At 42.5% G+C, this 22,358-nt stretch overlaps 1 pseudogene; it reads left to right on the forward strand.

Annotated features, from left to right (window-relative positions):
* Window positions 1–307: 307 nt before the first annotated feature.
* Window positions 308–19,869, forward strand: LOC118940067 (annotated as a pseudogene).
* The last annotated feature ends 2,489 nt before the right edge of the window (window positions 19,870–22,358 follow it).

The raw sequence follows: 22,358 nt of genomic DNA on the forward strand, positions 1-22,358 counted from the left end.
TTTTACATTTGCATCACAAACAATATTTTAGGAAATCATGATGAAAGTGGCCATTTTAGACATATGCATGCCTCTTGTAACTCTATGATTGCAATAGATGGTCATAAGTTTACCATCTGTTTGATGTCCTCGTTCACACAGGAGAGAGACATGACTATGGTGGATCCTCTGGGGAGCCTCAACATCCTGATGCTGACGAGGAAGAGAAGAGTCTCTCCAGATCAGAACACCAGATGGTACAGCTTTGTCTGGTCTAGCATACAGCTTGGTCTGGTCTAGCATACAGTTTGCTCTCTCTGGGTCTGGGATGGGTTTCTGTAAAACACTTCATGTCAACAGTGGCATCAGCAGGTCTAGCATACAGCTTGGTCTGGTCTAGCATACAGCTTGGTCTGGTCTAGCATCCAGCTTGGTCTGGTCTAGCATACAGCTTGATCTGGTCTAGTATACAGCATGGTCTGGTCTAGCATACAGCTTGATCTGGTCTAGCATACAGCTTGGTCTGGTCTAGCATACAGCTTGATCTGGTCTAGCATACAGCTTGGTCTGGTCTAGCATACAGCTTGGTCTGGTCTAGCATACAGCTTGATCTCTCTGGGTCTGGGCTGGGTTTCTGTAAATCACTTCATGACAACAGTGACATCAGCATCCATAATGATGTGCGTCCGTGTCCCCTCTTTATGTTTACCAGGACAACGCTAGCCCTTCCTCCCTCCCGGAGTCCCTGTATCGTGCCTCTCCTGGTAGCACCTTACTGCTGGGTATGAAGAGGTTGTCTGTGCTGCTGGTGGACTGCAGGAAAACAATGGGGCTGAGTGGAACTGTGAGAGGAGGAGCAGAGAAGAAAGGAGCAGATTTGACACATCAAAGTAAGTGCTGTAGTTTAGTTTGAACAAATACAATAGATCTGTTACCAGGAAGATAGACTGGTATCTGCTACCAGGATAACCAGCAGAGTTCTGTTAGTTGACAGGTATATGGATGTTATGAATATAACACTGAGAAAGGATTCTGCCAATGAAAAGAGAGAAACCAATAGACCATATAAAACCTTGATGAAAGGTAGCTTTGGAGAGAAAGTTTCAAGATGATCCAATGTAAGGTGCTTGTTTTACAAAAACTTTTCCTTAAAACATTATGGATGTTACATTGCCTGTCCCAGTCAACGCGGCTATCTTTACAAGACTGTTGAACAGGCAAACTAAACTCAAGACTTTGGTCATTAATTAACTAGTACTGAAGAAAAGCTGTGATCAGGCTGCCTACTCAAGCAAAAGCTTCGAACTGTAACCAGTGCCTGCAACCTGGTTCAGGTTATCAATCAACCTACCAGGGTAGTTACAAACAGTAGAGGATTGAAATCATCAACATGGTTTGATCATATCTTTACTAATGCTGCAGAAATGGGGTTTAAAGCAGCTATGAAAGTTATATACAGTATATCACAAAAGTGAGTACACCCCTCACATTTTTGTAAATATTTAGGTATATCTTTTCATGTGACAACACTGAAGAAATGACACTTTTCTACAATGTAAAGTAGTGAGTGTACAGCTTGTATAACAGTGTACATTTGCTGTCCCCTCAAAATAACTCCACGCACAGCCATTAATGTCTAAACCGCTGGCAACAAAAGTGAGTACACCCCTAAGTGAAAATGTCCAAAATGGGCCCAATTAGCCATTTTCCCTCCCCGGTGTCATGTGACTCGTTAGTGTTACAAGGGCTCAGGTGTGACTGGGGAGCAGGTGTGTTAAATTTGGTGTCATCGCTCTCACACTCCCTCATACTGACTGGTCACTGGAAGTTCAACATGGCACCTCATGGCAGAGGTCTCTCTGAGGATCTGAGAAAAATAATTGTTGCTCTACATAAAGATGGCCTGGGCTATAAGAAGATTGCCAAGACCCTGACCATACAGCGGTTTAACTGGACAGGTTCCACTCAGAACAGGCCTCGCCATGGTCGACCAAAGAAGTTGAGTTCACGTGCTCAGCGTCATATCCAGAGGTTGTGTTTGGGAAATAGACATATGAGTGCTGCCAGCATTGCTGCAGAGGTTGAAGGGGTGGTGGGTCAGCCTGTCAGTGCTGACCATACGCCGTACACTGCATCAAATTGGTCTGCATGGCTGTCGTGCCAGAAGGAAGCCTCTTCTAAAGATGATGCACAAGAAAGCCCGCAAACAGTTTGCTGAAGACAAGCAGACTAAGGACATGGATTACTGAACCATGTCCTCTGGTCTGATGAGACCAAGAAACTTATTTGGTTCAGATGGTGTCAAGCGTGTGTGGCGGCAACCAGGTGAGGAGTACAAAGACAAGTGTGTCTTGCCTACAGTCAAGCGTGGTGGTGGGAGTGTCATGGTCTGGTGCTGCATGAGTGCTGCCGGTACTGGGGAGCTACAGTTCATTGAGGGAAGCATGAATGCCAAGATGTACTGTGACATACATACAACATGATAACGACCCCAAACACACCTCCAAGACGACCACTGCCTTGCTAAAGAAGCTGAGGGTAAAGGTGATGGACTGGCCAAACATGTCTCTAGACCTAAACCCTATTGAGCATCTGTGGGGCATCCTCAAATGGAAGGTGGAGGAGTGCAAGGTCTCTAACATCCACCAGCTCCGTGATGTCGTCATGGAGGAGTGGAAGAGGACTCCAGTGGCAACCTGTGAAGCTCTGGTGAACTCCATGCCCAAGAGGGTTAAGGCAGTGATGCAGAAAATGATGGTGGGTGGCCACACAAAATATTGACACTTTGGGCCCAATTTGGACATTCTCACTTTTGTTGCCAGCAGTTTAGACATTAATGTGTGTTAAGTTATTTTGAGGGGACAGCAAATTTACACTGTTAAACAAGCTGTACACTCACTAATTTACATTGTTGCAAAGTGTCATTTCTTCAGTGTTGTCACATGAAAAGATATACTCAAATATTTACAAAAATGTGAGGGGTGTACTCACTTTTGTGATATACTGTATTTAGAACCACCTGCTTGATAGGAATCCAGCAACGTCTGTGTCTTGAGTGTCATAGAATTGTCTGTTTTTTGTGTTCTGACTTGTAAAACAGGATGAATAAAATAAGTAATGTAAACATAGCAGTAATTACCAGGAAGCTCTACATTTGTTTTAAAATCACACTAAGATTGTTAAAACTGGCCTCAGGTTATTGAGAGATCTGATTAGGATTTACTCTCGTAGCAAGGTTGTTTTATCATGTGGTTTCATTCAGGTCCCTATTTTTTTTAAACACTTGTCTTTGGCAGGAGAAAGACCAGACTCAGAGGAACCAGAGCCAGGGACGTCCAAACCAGCAAGACGACACCAGTGCTCCCACTGTGGAAAGGGTTGTAACCGGTTATGGGACGTGAAACAACATGAGAAAATACACACAGGGGAGAAGACTTACCACTGCTCCCAGTGTGGAAAGAGTTTTAACCAGAAAGCACACCTGAAAGCTCATGAGAGAATACACACAGGGGAGAAGCCTTACCACTGCTCCCAGTGTGGAAAGTGTTTCAACCGGCCAGGGCATCTGAAACTGCACGAGAGAATACACACAGGGGAGAAGCCTTATCACTGCTCCCGGTGTGGAAATAGTTTTAACGATTTAGGGAAACTGAAACGACATGAGAGAATACACACAGGGAAGAAGCCTTATCACTGCTCCCAGTGTGGAAAGAGTTTTATCGGTTTAGGGAAACTGAAACGACATGAGAGAATACACACAGGGGAGAAGCCTTACCACTGCTCCCAGTGTGGAAAGGGTTTTAATGAGAAATCAAACCTGAAAGTTCACGAGAGAATACACACAGGGGAGAAGCCTTGCCACTGCTCCCAGTGTGGAAAGAGTTTTAACAATTTAGGGAACCTAAAACAACACGAGAGAATACACACAGGGGAGAGGCCTTACCACTGCTCCCAGTGTGGAAAGTGTTTCAACCGGCCAGGGCATCTGAAATTGCACGAGAGAATACACACAGGGGAGAAGCCTTATCACTGCTCCCGGTGTGGAAATAGTTTTAACGATTTAGGGAAACTGAAACGACATGAGAGAATACACACAGGGAAGAAGCCTTATCACTGCTCCCAGTGTGGAAAGAGTTTTATCGGTTTAGGGAAACTGAAACGACATGAGAGAATACACACAGGGGAGAAGCCTTACCACTGCTCCCAGTGTGGAAAGGGTTTTAATGAGAAATCAAACCTGAAAGTTCACGAGAGAATACACACAGGGGAGAAGCCTTATCACTGCTCCCAGTGTGGAAAGAGTTTTAACAATTTAGGGACCCTGAAACAACATGAGAGAATACACACAGGGGAGAAGCCTTATCACTGCTCCCAGTGTGGAAAGAGTTTTAACAATTTAGGGAACCTGAAACATCATGAGAAAATACACACAGGTGAGAAGCCTTTCCACTCCTCCCAGCGTGCAAAGCTTTTGCCCATTTAGGAAGCCTGAGAGAACACATGAGACTGCACACAGAGGAGAATGCTTACAAAAGGCCAGACTGTGAGAAAACATATTACTCATAACAGTCACTTAAACGTCTTTAGAGAATCCACACAGGAGAGAGAAATGACTTCTCTTAGCGTGTATATTGATATTTCACATCACATTGACTTAAAATTCATCAGAGAACACACACAGTGCTCCCGTTGTCTTATATTGTACACTGACAATGTGTTTACCTGTTTTTACCATATTAAATTGTTTCTTCCAATTATTGATAAACATGTACCTGTTAAGAAACTGACTGTTAGAACTGTTAAGGCTCCATGGATTGATGAGGAATTTAAAAACTGTATGGTCATTGGTAAAAATAGGAAAGAGTTTTAACCGGAAAGGACACCTGAACCAACAGGGGAAAATACACACAGGGGAGAAGCCTTAACACTGCTTAACACTGCGATTTGGTTGGGTTGTGTATCGGAGGACGCATGACTTTGACCTTCGTCTCTCCCGAGCCCGTACGGGAGTTGTAGCGATGAGACAAGATTGTAGCTACTAACAATTAGATACCACGATGTTGGGGAGAAAAAGGGAGGTAAAATTAAACATTTTAAAAATTAAAACACATGAGACTGCACACAGGGGAGAAGCTTTACCACTGCTCCCAGTGTGCAAAGCGTTTGCCCATTTAGGAAGCCTGAAAGAATACATGAGAAGGCTTACAAAATACTCAGACTGTGGGAAAACATATTACTCATCACAGTCACTTCAACGTCATAAGAGAATCCACACAAAAGAGAAGAATTACTTGTAATATTGATATTTCACATCACATTGACTTAAAATGAATCAGAGAACATACACAGTGCTCCTGTTGTCTTATATTGTTGACTAAGAATGTGTTTACTTGTTTTTACCAGATGAAAGTGAATTGTACAAAGTATACTTAAACATATAGTTGTTTGTTTCTATTAGAAAACATGAATTGAATATGGAGTCTGTCAGTTTGAATATAGAGTAGATCAGATTCCATGTGTTTAAATGGTCCTTTTTTAAACTCTGACTGTGTGTTTATCTGGGTGTGTCATTCCTCCAGCACTACAGATAATCAAGTGATATTTGGATGTGATGCATTAGTTCCATTGTTGACATTTGTATTGTAGCCCACTGATGATTTAATGAAATGAAAATGTTCAGACTCTGTAATGGAAAATGTTAGTTGTTTGTGTGTCCACATAACTGAGTATGTGACTAACCTTGTGAAACTGTCCTATTATAATCTCCTGTTCTTGGGACTATCATTCTGTGTTGCAAACCAATTTGCACCTGTGTCCTTGTATGAATAAAGTCCCGCCCAGGAATAGGAAACTATAAAGATATGTGCTCATCAACCAATGCTTCAGGAATTCAGACTGTCTACACTGCGCTGTGTAACTCTGTTATTCTCTCTGAGCTCAGAAATAAAGAGTCTTGGTTTGACTTGGACTCCAGCAGATCCTTATTTTATAATATCCACTACAACTCTCCCACAGATTGCTGTTTATCATTGTCTCAATGAAGAGTTCCTCTTTCGACTTTCCTGGGGGCATTTACAAACCTCCCACTGGTTCAATAAACGTTGTTACCCGATTGATGAGATTATCATGGGTGAGAGCAATTATTTTATTTGTCAAATGGCAACCAAGCATCGGTCATCATGTCACCAGAATAAGACCCTCAAAGTGTATTGGAATGGAGCATCAAGCTCATCACATGTAGTTTCACCACCCTGTGAAGTTCATAACTTATTTCATCTGTAGCCTAATAAACTACATGGGTTCCCGAATCGTAGTGGGAGGACCACACAAGATATCATCACGTGACTCCAAGTTAACTAAGATGTGATGGTTGTTATATAAATATTTGCGCATCAAAGAGTTTCCACTGCCATTTCTCGCTTAAACATTTTTACTGACACAAAAAGACAAACAAATTGTCAAACGAAGTAACAAAATGTCACCATTTATAAAAGTGTACAGGCATATCCTGTTTCCATCAGCCCGGTCATTACTTTTGAAATGGTTGGATCAATATCCACCTTCATGATGTGGATGAAGCCTGATTTGGAATGTCTGAGTAGTTCTATCTGATGTCATAATACACCCCTCTGATAGTGATACATTTGCTCCATTGTTTCCATGTCAGTTGGTTTCCATTCTGATGATTTATATCTGACAGAGGGGCTTTAAATGAATAGTACGATGACATCTTAGTGGGGCTTGAAATAAATAGGATTATTCATCATAAACTCCTATAGCAACAATACACTGCAGCTTTGACATCAAGAAGAGAATGGTCTGATGGGTGGTGGTGCTACTCTATAGGTAAGGCTGTTCAATATGAATGTTCAAATAGTCACTTCTAGCCGGCCTCCGCCCAGTATCCTGCCCTGAACTTAGTCACTGTTACTAGCCGTCTACCACCCAGTACTCCACCCTGTATTCTAGTCAAGGCTTATCCTATATAACTACTACTGTACACACCTTTTATATTCATATACGGTCCATAATGTCTAGACACACCATCATATACATTTTAAACAAATTGTATATATTTATATTCCAGACTCTGACATTCCTCGTTCTACCATTTCTATATTTCTAAATCCTTAAAATGAATTGTAGGGAAAATCAGTAGGTCACACAAATGACTATTTCTAAACAAAGATAATAGACAAGTAGAATGGGAGAGGTTTCTTATACTATCTATACTTACTCAGTGAAGAGACTCCAGGGACGGTGATGAAGGCTGTAGGAATGAAGATCAGACAGTGAAGAGACTCCAGGGGCAGTGATGAAGGCTGTAGGAATGAAGATCAGACAGTGAAGAGACTCCAGGGACGGAGATGAAGGCTGTAGGAATGAAGATCAGACAGTGAAGAGACTCCAGGGACGGTGATGAAGGCTGTAGGAATGAAGATCAGTCAGTGAAGAGACTCTAGGGGCGGTGATGAAGGCTGTAGGAATGAAGATCAGACAGTGAAGAGACTCCAGGGACGGAGATGAAGGCTGTAGGAATGAAGATCAGACAGTGAAGAGACTCCAGGGATGGAGATGAAGGCTGTAGGAATGAAGATCAGACAGTGAAGAGACTCCAGGGACGGTGATGAAGGCTGTAGGAATGAAGATCAGACAGTGAAGAGACTCCAGGGATGGTGATGAAGGCTGTAGGAATGAAGATCAGACAGTGAAGAGACTCCAGGGATGGTGATGAAGGCTGTAGGAATGAAGATCAGACAGTGAAGAGACTCCAGGGGCGGTGATGAAGGCTGTAGGAATGAAGATCAGTCAGCAATACTGGTCCTGTGGTCAGGTGGGGGAGTGGTCGATCCAGACAATGATTGTGAGGAAGCATGCGGGGAACAGGCTCCTTTCTACTACCATTCTGGGGTCTGGATACATGCCAACAAAGACTACAACTGCTTCAAACAATGGGAGAGGCTACCATTGACCATCACACTTTCTTTCATAACCAGGAAGCCCATGTTGAGCCAGCAGTGTTCCCACTATGGAAGAGGGAGCAGAATGCCTTCATCCAGTCTCTCAGAAAACCATGTTGAGCCATCAGTGTTCTCACTATGGAAGAGGGAGCAGGAAGACGTCATCCAGGGACAAGGACAAAGGTGCAGCACTGGTGTTAGTAGCTGATGACAGAAGTGACAGCCTGGACACACAGCAAAGTTTGACGCGATCAGTGTTGTTGAGCAGAGAATCAACCAGAGAATCAACCAGATTGATTCACAGTCAGTGTTGTTGAGCAGAGAGTGCTTTGTTGAAGCACTTTTGGCAGTGATTATAGCCTCAAGCCGCCTTGGGTATAACACTACAATCTTGGCACCCCTGTATTTGTGGTGTTTTCTCCCATTCTTCTCTGCAGATCCTCTCAAGATCTGTCAGGTTGGATGGAGAGCGTCAATGCGCAGCTATTTTCAGGATTTCTTCAGAGTTGTTTGATCAGATTCAAATCCGGGCTCTGGCTGGGCCACTCAAGGACATTCAGAGACTTGTCCCAAAGCCACTTCTATGTTGTCTTTGCTGTGTGCTTAGGGTCGTTGTCCTGTGGAAAGGTGAACCTTTGCCCCAGTCTGAGGTCCTGAGTGCTCTTGAGCAGGTTTTCATCAATTATCTCTCTGTACTTTGCTCCGTACATCTTTCCCTCGATCCTGACTAGTCTCCCAGTCCCTGCCACTGAAAAATATCCCCAATAACACCATGATATTGCCATCATCACGATTCACCGTAGGGATGGTGCCAGGTTTCCTCCAGACCTGACGCTTGGCATTCAGGTCAAAGAGTTCAATCTTGGTTTCACCAGATCAGAGAATCTTGTTTCTCATGGTCTGAGAGTCCTTTAGGTGCCTTTTGGCAAACTCCAAACAGACTTTCATGTGCCTTTTACTGAGAAGTGGCTTCCGTCTGGCCACTCTACCAAAAAGGCCAAATTGGTGGAGTGCTGCAGAGATGGTTGTCCTTCTGGAAGGTTCTCCCATCTCCACAGAGGAACTCTGGAGCTCTGTCAGAGTGACCATCGGGTTCTCAGTAACGTCCCTGACCAAGGCCCTTCTCCCCCAATTGTTCAGTTTGGCTGGGCGGCCAGCACTAGGAAGTCTTGGTGGTTCCAAACTTCCAAACTTTCCATTTAAGAATGATGGCGGCCACTGTGTTCTTTAGGACCTTCAATGCTGCAGAAATGCTTTGGTCCACTTCCCCAGATCCGTGACACAATCCTGTCTCGAAAGGATTATATCACAACAAATAAAGGCTACTTAAAGTTCATGAGACACGCATCTCCTCGTACACTTGTCTCATGTTTACAAAATAGAATTGTGCTTTTGGTCATTAAGCCTCATTAAATCAAACTGTATAAAGCTGTATGTATTTTATTTCAACACCTGCTCCTGATATGTAACTCTGTACTGGTACCTCCTGTATATAGCCTCCACATTGTCTCTGTACTGGTACCTCCTGTATATAGCCTCCACATTGACTCTGTACTGGTACCCCCTGTATATAGCCTCCACATTGACTCTGTACTGGTACCTCCTGTATATAGCCTCCACATTGACTCTGTACTGGTACCCCCTGTATATAGCCTCCACATTGTCTCTGTACTGGTACCTCCTGTATATAGCCTCCACATTGTCTCTGTACTGGAACCTCCTGTATATAGCCTCCACATTGTCTCTGTACTGGTACCTCGAGTATATAGCCTCCACATTGTCTCTGTACTGGTACCCCCTGTATATAGCCTCCACATTGACTCTGTACTGGTACCCCCTGTATATAGCCTCCACATTGTCTCTGTACTGGTACCTCCTGTATATAGCCTCCACATTGTCTCTGTACTGGTACCTCCTGTATATAGCCTCCACATTGACTCTGTACTGGTACCCCCTGAAAATAGCCTCCACATTGACTCTGTACTGGTACCTCCTGTATATAGCCTCCACATTGACTCTGTACTGGTACCTCCTGTATATAGCCTCCACATTAACTCTGTACTGGTACCTCCTGTATATAGCCTCCACATTGACTCTGTACTGGTACCCCCTGTATATAGCCTCCACATTGTCTCTGTACTGGTACCCCCTGTATATAGCCTCCACATTGACTCTGTACTGGTACCCCCTGTATATAGCCTCCACATTGTCTCTGTTCTAGTACCCCCTGTATATAGCCTCCACATTGACTCTGTACAGGTACCTCCTGTATATAGCCTCCACATTGACTCTGTACTGGTACCTCCTGTATATAGCCTCCACATTGACTCTGTACTGGTACCTCCTGTATACAGCCTCCACATTGACTCTGTACTGGTACCTCCTGTATATAGCCTCCACATTGACTCTGTACTGGTACCTCCTGTATATAGCCTCCACATTGACTCTGTACCAGTACCTCCTGTATATAGCCTCCACATTGACTCTGTACTGGTACCTCCTGTATACAGCCTCCACATTGACTCTGTACTGGTACCTCCTGTATATAGCCTCCACATTGACTCTGTACTGGTACCTCCTGTATATAGCCTCCACATTGACTCTGTACCGGTACCCCCTGTATATAGCCTCCACATTGACTCTGTACTGGTACCTCCTGTATATAGTCTCCACATTGACTCTGTACTGGTACCTCCTGTATATAGCCTCCACATTGACTCTGTACCGGTACCCCCTGTATATAGCCTCCACATTGACTCTGTACTGGTACCTCCTGTATATAGCCTCCACATTGACTCTGTACCGGTACCCCCTGTATATAGCCTCCACATTGACTCTGTACCGGTACCTCCTGTATATAGCCTCCACATTGACTCGGTACTGGTACCCCCTGTATATAGCCTCCACATTGACTCTGTACTGGTACCCCCTGTATATAGCCTCCACATTGACTCTGTACTGGTACCCCCTGTATATAGCCTCCACATTGACTCTGTACTGGTACCCCCTGTATACAGCCTCCACATTAACTCTGTAAACACTGTATATTTTTTTATTGTGTAACTTTTTTTCTTACCTCTTATTTTTCTTAACTACATTGTTGGTTAAGGGCTTGTCAGTAAGAATTTCATGGTAATGTCTACACCTCAGGCCTGAGCTATAAAACTATACTAAATATAATCATCCTAATATGGAGTTGGACCCTCCCCTTTCTCCCTCAGAACAGCCTCAATTCGTCGGGGCATGGACTCTACAAGGTGTCGAAAGCATTCCACAGGGATGCTGGCCCATGTTGACTCCAATGCTTCCCACAATTGTGTCAAGTTGGCTGGGTGTCCTTTGGGTGCAGTGGGGTCTCCTCAGAGGAGGAAGGGGAGGACCATATATTAAAATATTTAAAAGTGGTCCTTTTTAGATAAAACTATACTAAATATAATCACGTCACCAAATAATTTATTAAAACATACTATTTTGCATCCTCCTCTAGGTACATTGACTTCAATACAAAACCTTGGAGGATTATGGTTCTCAAGGCTTCCATAGACTTACACTGTTATTATGACAACTTCCGGAGGACATCCTCCAACCCATCAGAGCTCTTGCTGCATGAACTGACATGATGTCCAACCAATGAAAGGATCAGAGAATGAATCTAGTACTGAAAGCATAAGCTACAGCTAGCTAGCACTGCAGTGCATAACATGTGGTGAGTAGTTGACTAAAAGAGAGAAAAATACAATAGTTGAACAGTTTTGAACAAATTATTTTATTCCAAAATGAAGGAGAAGCGAGAGAGAGATATTTTGTCATTTATTTTCCACTTTCAGTTTCACTTACTTAGCTAGCAAATGCAGCTATCTAGTTTAGTCTACTCAAACACTTGGCTCAAACAGAGGGATGCTATGTTAGCTAGCTGGCTATGACTATCCAACACAACACTGGAACTTTTCCAAGTCAAGGCAAGCTTTTGGTTTTACTAATTTATTGCCACTGGGACCCGCCAAGGTAAGTGCTAAACTGCTTACTGACTGTACACTGTAATGTTACTGCATGATTGTAGCAGGTTTACTAACGAGTTAGTTCTATTAGCTCTGTTGACTATGATGTTACTTTAGCTAATATGGTGACAACAATGTAAGCTGTGTGTTTCAGTTATGAAATGGTTTGGCTTGGAAAGGTTTTTTTGCCTGGTCACATACAGCTGATGTGTTGTGCATTGAAGTACAGAAACAAAGGGAGAAGGTGATAAGAGGAGAGCACATAGATGCAAGAAGGAATACAACGTGTCTGTAATGAAAGTGAACTGTGTTTTTGCATGATCAGGGGTGTATTCATTCCGCCGATTCTGTTGACAAACGTTTAAATGGAACAAAACGGGGATAAACATACCTGAATAAACATACCTGAATTTGTCCAGTGATATCTCTATTTCAGCTAGATGCAGGCGAGAGTGTGCAAGGCAGTATTGAATGTGTCACTGTCTGTTAACCTGTCTCCTCCCTTCATCTACACGGATTGAAGTGGATTTAACTAGTGACATCAGTAAGGGATCATAGCTTTAGCCTGGATTCACCTGGTCTGTCTAAGTCATGGAAGGAGCAGCTGTTCTTAATGTTTTGTCTACCCAGTGTAAAGCACTACAGATAATCAAGTGCTATTTGCATGTGATGCATTTGTTCTGTTGTTTACAGGAGGATTTGTATCTTATAGAGCGTGGCTTTAAGGGAATACTATGGTCACATGTAGATAAAAAAGAATGTGAAAAATTAACAGAGAAAATGTATATCAACACACTACCTATTCATAGAAGTATTTATTAATCATCTACATATTAATATTGAGCTTCTACGTCAGTGTACAGGAACGTATTATTTGGAAGAGAAAATGTATCAGCTTATTGTTAAATAATTATGACGTTCTTTCCAATACAAAAAGTGTTGTAACTATTGTTTCCAAACTGCGTTACCCACTCCAGACAGCAGATGGCGATGAGCGTCTTTCAGGTGATGATTCTTCCGTGACGTATAATGGACTGGCCGGGACCCTTCTTCAGGAACAACAAGGCGCCAACTCTTCCAACCACGTCGGTAGCTTGCTAGCCAACATAAAAGTGAAAGATTGACGCTTTAGACCATGTTAATGTACATTATATAATCTCAGTGTTTTAAACACAGTTCTGTTGACGTATTAACTGGTTAACTGTAACCTAATTTGCAAACTTGTTAAAGATTGATGCTGAGCCTAGCACTAGGCTAGTCGCTAATGCTAACTAGCTAGCTAACATCCCTGACCATGAGCTCATTAAAGTACTCATCCCCTGCTAAAGAAGAGGAGGTCTGCTGTTTGGAGAAAGAAGTTCTGGCGCTGAACATTGAAGAAGAGGATGAGGTTACAGTGAAAGAAGAGAAAGAAGCTTTTAGAATGAAAAAGGAGGAAGATGAGGCTGTTATAGTGAAGGAAGAAGATGCTGTTATAGTGGAAGAACATTTCAGAATGAAAAAGGAGGAAGAGGAGACTGTTATAGTGAAGGAAGAAGATGCTGTTATAGTGGAAGAAGATTTCAGAATGAAAAAGGAGGAAGAGGAGGCTGTTATAGTGATAGAAGAGAAAGAACCGTTTAGAGAGGAACAGGATGATATCTCAATAAAGGTGAAGGAGGAAGACGTTTTTGGAGTGAAAGAGGAAGAGACAGAATATCAGATTAACACCAGTGAGTACTGTCCTTCAACAGGGACACAAACTATGCCGTTGTTGAACTAATGTGTGGTTTTAAAGTGGCATTCTACTGAAGTTCTACACTTGAATATGTTGTTCAGTACTGTAGGAATTGTTAAAGGGTCAATCTGCCATTGGTTCATATATTTTAGGGACTTTTCAATTAGATGTATTGAATTCTCCATGTTGTCTATATTAAAGTTCCCCTCATCTAGTATAACAGGCTTTTAAAATTCAATATTGAAGCATATGTTCTACTTAAAATATCAAAGGGAGTTTACTACTCATTTTGATGTTCTCGTTCACACAGGAGAGAGACATGACTATGGTGGATCCTCTGGGGAGCCTCAACAACATCCTGATGCTGACGAGGCAGAGAAGAGTCTCTCCGGATCAGAACACCAGATGGTACAGCTTGGTCTGGACGAGCAAACAGCTTTCTCTCGCTTGTGGGCTGGGTTTCTGTAAAGCACTTTATGACAACAGTGACATCAGCATCCATAATGATGTGCGTCTGTGTCCCCTCTTTATGGTTAGCAGGACAACACTTGCCCTTCCTCCCTCCCGGAGTCCCTGTATCGTGCCTCTCCCGGTAGCACCTTACTGCTGGGTATGAAGAGGTTGTCTGTGCTGCTGGTGGACTGCAGGAAAACAACAGGGCTGAGTGGAACTGTGAGAGGAGGAGAAGAGATGAAAGGATCAGATTTGACACATCAAAGTAAGTAGTTTAGTTTGAACAAATACAATCGATCTGCCCACTGGTATCTGTTACCAGGACAACCAGCAGAGTTCTGTTAGTTGACAGGAAGTTAGAGTAGTGTATATGGATGTTATGAATATCATAACACTGAAAAAGGATTCTGCCAATGAAAAGAGAGAAACCAATAGACCATATAAAACCTTGATTAAAGTCAGCTTTAGAGAGAAAGTTTCAAGATGATCCAATGTAAGGTGCTTGTTTTACAAAAACTTTTCCTTAAAACATTATGGATGTTACATTGCCTGTCCCAGTCAACGCCCCTATCTTTACTAGACTGTAGAACAGGCAAACTAAACTCAAGACTTTGGTCATTATTTAACTAGTACTGAAGAAAAGCTGTGATCAGGCTGCCCACTCAAGCAAAAGCTTCAAACTGTAACCAGTGCCGGCAACCTGGTTCAGGTTATCAATCAACCTACCAGGGTAGTTACAAACAGTAGAGGAATGAAATCATCAACATGTTTTGATCATATCTTTACTAATGCTGCAGAAATGGGTTTTAAAGCAGTATCCAGATCCACCAGATGTAGTGATCACAATATAGGAGCCATGTCTAGGAAAACCACCGTTCCAAAGGCTGGGACTAATATTGTGTATAAGAGGTCATACATTTTTTTGTAGTGATTCCTATGTTGTTGATGTAAATAATATTTGTTGGTCCGTGGTGTGTAATGATGAGCAACCAGACACTGCCCTTGACACGTTTGAAACTGCTTATCCCAGTTACTAATAAGCATGCACCCATTAAGAAAATGACTGTAAAAACGGTTGAATCCACATGAATTGATGAGGAATTTAAAAATGTTATGATGAAGAGGGAGGCAAAAGAGATGGCATATAGGTCTGGCTGAATAACTGATTGGCAAACCTATTGCAAATTGAGACATCATTTGACTAAACTGAGTAAAAGAAGATAGTACACAATGAAACAAAGATAAAATACATGAAGAATGATTGTAAAAAATCTTTGGAGAATCTTCAATGAAATTTTGTGCAAATAAAATCAACAATGACAAGTCACTGGTGTCTGACAACGTGGATGGAAAATTGAGGATAATAGCGGCCGATATTGCCATTCTTATTTGCCTTGTCTTTAATTTAAGCCTACTAGAAAGTGTGTGCCCTCAGGCTTGGAGGGAAGCTAAAGTCATTCCACTACCCAAGAATAGTAAAGCTGCCTTTACTGGCTTAAATAGCTGACCAATCAGACTGTTACCAACCCTTACAATTTTGGGGAAAAAAATATTTGACCAGATACACTGCTATTTTACAGTAAACAAATATAGACTTTTAGCTTATAGGGAAGTTCATTCAACAAGCACAGCACTTGCAAATGACTGATTGGCTGAGCGAAATTGATGATAAAAATGGCTTTACACCCCCTGCTATATTGTGGATAAAGAGTTTTTCTTTTAAAATGTAACCTTTATTTAACTAGGCAAGTCAGTTAAGAACAAATTAATTTTTTTCAATGACGTCCTAGGACTGCCTTGTTCAGGGGCAGAACGACAGAGTTTTACCTTGTCAACTCGGGGATTCAATCCAGCAATCTCTCGGTTACTGGCCTACCGCTCTAACTAGTCCTCCCGTTTCCGGGAGAATTGTCATCAACTACACTAATTAGCATAACGCAACAGACAAACATTCTTACTAGAAAATATTCATATTCATGAAATCACAAGTGAAATATAGTGAAACACAGCTTAGCCTTTTGTTAATCTCCCTGTCATCTCAGATTTTGAAATTATGCTTTACAGCCAAAGCAAGACAAGCATTTGTGTAAGTTTATCGATAGCCTAGCATAGCATTATGTCCAGCTAGCAGCAGGGAGCTTGGTCACGAAAATCAGAAAAGCAATCCAATTAAATCGTTTACCTTTGAGCTTCGGATGTTTTCACTCGCGAGACTCCCAGTTAGACAGCAAATGTTAATTTTGTTCCATAAAGATTATTTTTTATAGCCAAAATACCTCCGTTTATTCTTCACGTTTTGTTGAGAAATCCACCGGAAGTTGTGATCACGACAACGCCGAAAAAAAACTCCAAATTAGATCCATAATATCGACAGAAACATGGCAAATGTTTTTTATAATCAATCCTCAAGGTGTTTTTCAAATATCTATTCGATAATATATCAATGGCCGCCTTTGTCTATTACGCACAAATCACTCTGAGAGCCACCACCTGACCACTGACGCAATGTTGTCGTTCACGCTCATTTTTCAAAATAAAAACCTGAAACTATGTCTAGTGACTGTAGACACATTAGGGAAGCCATATAAAAAGGAATCTGGTTGATATCCCTTTCAATGGTAAATAGGGATGCATAGGAACGCAGAGGTTTCAAAATGAGAGTCACTTCCTCATTGGATTTTTCTCAGGCTTTCGCCTCCAATATCAGTTCTGTTATATTCACAGACAATATTGAGTGTTTTCTATCCTAAGCTGTCAATTATATGCATATTCTAGCACCTGGTCCTGAGAAATAGCCCGTTTACTTTGGGAACGTTATTTTTCCATAAATTAAAATAGTGCCCCCTAGTTTCAAGAGTTAATGTGCCATAACAGGTTTTAATGTGTTTGAGCCAATCAGTTGTGTTGTGACAAGGTAGGGGGGTATACAGAAGATAGCCCTATTGGGTAAAAGGTGAAGTCCATATTATGTCAAGAACAGCTCAAATAAGCAAAGAGAAGCAACAGTCCATCATTACTTTAAGGACCACCACAAGAATGGAATACCCAGAGTTACTTCTGATGCATAAGTTCATTAGAGTTACCAGACTTAGAAATTGCAACCCAAATAAATGCTTCACAAAGTTCAAGCAAGAGACACATCTCAACATCATCGGTTTCAGAGGAGACTGCGTGAAACAGGCCTTCATGGTCGAATTTCTGCAAGGAAACCACTACTAAAGGACACCAATAAGAAGAAGAGACTTGCTTGGGCCAAGAAACACGAGCAATGGACATTAGACCGGTGGATATCTGTCCTTGGGTCTGATGAGTCCAAATTGAGATTTTTGGATCCGAGCGTCATGTCTTTGTGAGACGAGGAGTAGATGAACAGATTATCTCCGCATGTGTGGTTCCCACCGTGAAGCATGGAGGAGGAGATGTGATGGTGTGCGGGTGCTTTGCTATTGACAATGTCAGTGATTTATTTATTCAAGTCACACTTAACCATTCCACCAGCATTCTGCTGTGGTATCAGCGATAATCAAAATGTTGAAAATCTGTGAATGTCTAAATAAGAAATTGGTCCATTTAAACAGCAATGTGTCGAACCCTTTCAACAACGGGGAGATGTTACTGATGTGCTTTGTATCTTCGATGTAAAAACAAGTTTGGATTTCCACACAAAATGACTTCTTTAGTTATTTGATGTTTAAGGAAGTGTGTAGGTCACATTCTGTATCATACAGCTATGAAAGTTATATATTTAGAACCACCTGTTCAATTGGAATCCAGCGACGTCTGTGTCTTCAGTGTCCTAGAACTGTCTAGGTTTTTGTGTTCTGACTTGTAAAACAGGATGAATAAAATAAGTAATGTAAACATAGCAGTAATTACCAGGAAGCTCTACATTTGTTTTAAAATCACACTAAGATTGTTAAAACAGGTTGTTTTATCATGTGGTTTCATTCGGGTCTCTATTTAAAAATAACACTGTCTTTGGCAGGAGAAAGACCAGACTCAGAGGAACCAGAGCCAGGGACGTCCAAACTAGCAAGACGACACCACTGCTCCCACTGTGGAAAAAATTGTAACCGGTTATGGGACCTGAAACAACATGAGAAAATGCACACAGGGGAGAAGCCTTACCACTGTTCCCAATGTGGAAAGTGTTTCGTCTGTTCGGGGGAGCTGAAACAACATGAGAGAATACACACAGGAGAGAAGCCTTACCACTGCTCCCAATGTGGAAAGAGTTTCAACCAGAACGCAAACCTGAAAGCTCATGAGAGAATACACACAGGAGAGAAGCCTTACCACTGCTCCCAATGTGGAAAGTGTTTCAACCAGAAAGCAAACCTGAAAGCTCACGAGAGAATACACACAGGAGAGAAGCCTTACCACTGCTCCCAATGTGGAAAGTGTTTCAACCAGTCGAGGGAGCTGAAACAACATGAGAGAATACACACAGGGGAGGAGCCTTACCACTGCTCCCAGTGTGGAAAGAGTTTCAACCAGTCGAGGGAGCTGAAACAACATGAGAGAATACACACAGGAGAGAAGCCTTACCACTGCTCCCAATGTGGAATGTGTTTCAACCATAAAGCAAACCTGAAAGCTCACGAGAGAATACACACAGGAGAGAAGCCTTACCACTGCTCCCAATGTGGAAGGTGTTTCAACCAGTCGTGGGCGCTGAAACAACACGAGAGAATACACACAGGAGAGAAGCCTTACCACTGCTCCCAATGTGGAAAGTGTTTCAACCAGAAAGCAAACCTGAAAGCTCACGAGAGAATGCACACAGGAGAGAAGCCTTACCACTGCTCCCAATGTGGAAGGTGTTTCAACCAGTTGTGGGCGCTGAAACAACACGAGAGAATACACACGGGAGAGAAGCCTTACCACTGCTCCCAATGTGGAAAGTGTTTCATCCATTCAGGGGATCTGAAACGACATGAGAGAATACACACACGAGAGAAGCCTTACCACTGCTCCCAATGTGGAATGTGTTTCAACCAGAGAGTAAACCTGGAAGCTCATGAGAGAATACACACAGGAGAGAAGCCTTACCACTGCTCCCAGTGTGGAAAGAGTTTCAACCGGAAAGCAAACCTGAAAGCTCATGAGAGAAGACACACAGGAGAGAAGCCTTACCACTGCTCCCAATGTGGAAAGTGTTCAACCGGTCGGAGGAGCTGAAACGACATAAGAGAATACACACAGGAGAGAAGCATTACCACTGCTCCCAATGTGGAAAGTGTTTCAACCAGTCGGGGGAGCTGAAACAACATGAGAGAATACACACAGGAGAGAAGCCTTACCACTGCTCCCAATGTGGAAAGTGTTTCATCCATTCAGGGGATCTGAAACGACATGAGAGAATACACACAGGAGAGAAGCCTTACCACTGCTCCCAATGTGGAAAGTGTTTCAACCAGAGAGGAAACCTGAAAAAGCATGAGAATACACACAGGGCAGAAGCCTTACCACTCCGCCCAGGTTGCAAAGCTTTTGCCCATTAAGGAAGCCTGAAAGAACACATTAGACTGCACACAGCGGAGAAGGCTTAGAAAAGCTCAGACTGTGGGAAAACATATTACTCATAAGTCACTTAAACGTCATTAGAGAATAGAGAAATTACTTCTCTTAGCGTGTATATTGATATTTCACATCACATTGACTTCAAATTCATCAGAGAACATACACAGTGCTCCCGTTGTCTTATATTGTTGACTGACAATATGTTTACCTGTCTTTACCATATGAAATTAAATGGTACAGGGTATACTCAAACATATATTTGTTTGTTTTCTATTAGAAGACATGAAGTGAATATGGAGTCTGTCAGTTTGAATATAAAGAAGATCAGGTTCCTTCTTTTAAACGGTCCTTTTTTAAACTCTTTGTGTGTTTATCTGGGTGTGTCATTCCTCCAGCACTACAGATAATCAAGTGATATTTGGATGTGATGCATTAGTTCCATTGTTGACATTTGCATTGTAGCCCACTGATGATTTAATGAAATGAAAATGTTCAGGACTCTGTAATGGAAAATGTTAATTGTTTGTGTGTCCACATAACTGAGTATGTGACTAACCTTGTGAAACTGTCCTATTATAAGCTCCTGTTCTTGGGAGTATCATCCTGTGTTGCAAACCAATTTGTACATGTGTCCTTGTATGAATAAAGTCCCTCCCAAGAACAGGAAACTATAAAGATATGTGCTAATCACTCAATGCTTCAGGAATTCAGACTGTCTACACTGCGCTGTGTAACTCTGTTATTCTCTCTGAGCTCAGAAATAAAGAATCTTGGTTTGACTTGGACTCCAGCAGATCCTTATTTTATAATATCCACCACAACTCTCCCAAGGATTGCTGTTTATCATTGTCTCAAAGAAGAGTTCCTCGTTCCACTTTCCTGGGGGAATTTACAAGCCTCCCACTGATTGAATAAACATTGTTTCCACAGGTAACATTTTGTGTTTCAACCAACTTGCAACCTAAATCCAATGACTGGTAACATTTTGTGTTTCACCCAATTTGCGACCTAAATCCAATGACGGGTAACATTTTGTGTTTCACCCAATTTGCGACCTAAATCCAATGACAGGTAACATTTTGTGTTTCACCCAACTTGCAACCTAAATCCAATGACTGGTAACATTTTGTGTTTCACCCAACTTGCGACCTAAATCCAATGACGGGTAACATTTTGTGTTTCACCCAACTTGCGACCTAAATCCAATGACGGGTAACATTTTGTGTATCACCCAACTTGCAACCAATATCCAATGACTGGTGACATTTTGTGTTGATTTCATGTTAAATTCACATTAGTTGACGAATCAAAGAAATGTAAATAGAAACTAGATGTTGAACTGACGTCTGTGCCCAGTGGGCTGGTTTGAATAAGCAGCAGGTGTTGGATTCGTGACAAGTTAACCCACTTTCATAGGCTGTCATTGTAAATAAGAATTTGTTCTGACTTACCTAGATAAAAAAAATAACAAAGGTTGAGAATGCTATTCATTGACTACAGCTCCGCTTTCAACACCCATAGTGCCCTCAAAGCTCATCTCTAAGCTTAGGAACCTGGTAACTGGATCCTGGACTTCCTGACAGGCCACCCCCAGGTGGTAGGAGTAAGTAACAACACATCTGCCACGCTGATCCTCATCACAGGGGGCCCCTCAGGGGTGCATGCTCAGCCCCCTCCTGTACTCCCTGTTCACTCATGAATGCATGGCCAGGACACGACTCCCACACCATCATTAAGTTCGCTGATGACACAACAGTGTCATCAGGCCTGATCACTGACAACAACAACAAGAAAGCCTACAGGGATAAGGTCAGAGACCTGGTTGTGTGGTGCCAGGACAGCAACATTCCCTCAATGTGATCAAGATAAAGAAGATGATTGTGGACTAAAGGAAAAGGAGGCCCAAGCACGCCCCATTCTCATCGACGGAGCTGTAGGGGAGCAGGTTGAGGAGTTTCAAGTTCCTTGGTGTCCGCATCACAACAAACTATCATGGTCCAACCCCCACCCTTTACGCTGCTGCTACTCTCTGTTTATTATCTATGCGTAGTCACTTTAACTCTACCTACATGTGCATATTGCCTCATTTACCTTGACTAACCGTGCCCCGGCACATTGACTCTGTACTGGTACCTCCTGTATATAGCCTCCACATTGACACTGTACTGGTACCCCCTGTATATAGTCTCCACATTGACTCTGTACTGGTACCCCCTGTATATAGCCTCCACATTGACTCTGTACCGGTACCTCCTGTATATAGCCTCCACATTGACTCTGTACTGGTACCCCTGTATATATCCTCCACATTGACTCTGTACCGGTACCCCCTATATATAGCCTCCACATCGACTCTGTACTGGTACCTCCTGTATATAGCCTCCACATTGACTCTATACTGGTACCTCCTGTATACAGCCTCCACATCGAATCTGTACTGGTACCTCCTGTATATAGCCTCCACATTGACTCTGTACCGGTACCCCCTGTATACAGCCTCCACATTGACTCTGTACTGGTACCCCCTATATATAGCCTCCACATCGACTCTGTACTGGTACCTCCTGTATATAGCCTCCACATTGACTCTGTACTGGTACCTCCTGTATATAGCCTCCACATTGACTCTGTACCAGTACCCCCTGTATATAGCCTCCATATTGACTCTGTACTGGTACCTCCTGTATACAGCCTCCACATTGACTCTGTACCGGTACCCCCTGTATA

The sequence above is a fragment of the Oncorhynchus mykiss genome, chromosome 17 (genome assembly GCF_013265735.2).
Source record: "Oncorhynchus mykiss isolate Arlee chromosome 17, USDA_OmykA_1.1, whole genome shotgun sequence".
Taxonomy (NCBI): Eukaryota; Metazoa; Chordata; class Actinopteri; order Salmoniformes; family Salmonidae; genus Oncorhynchus; species Oncorhynchus mykiss.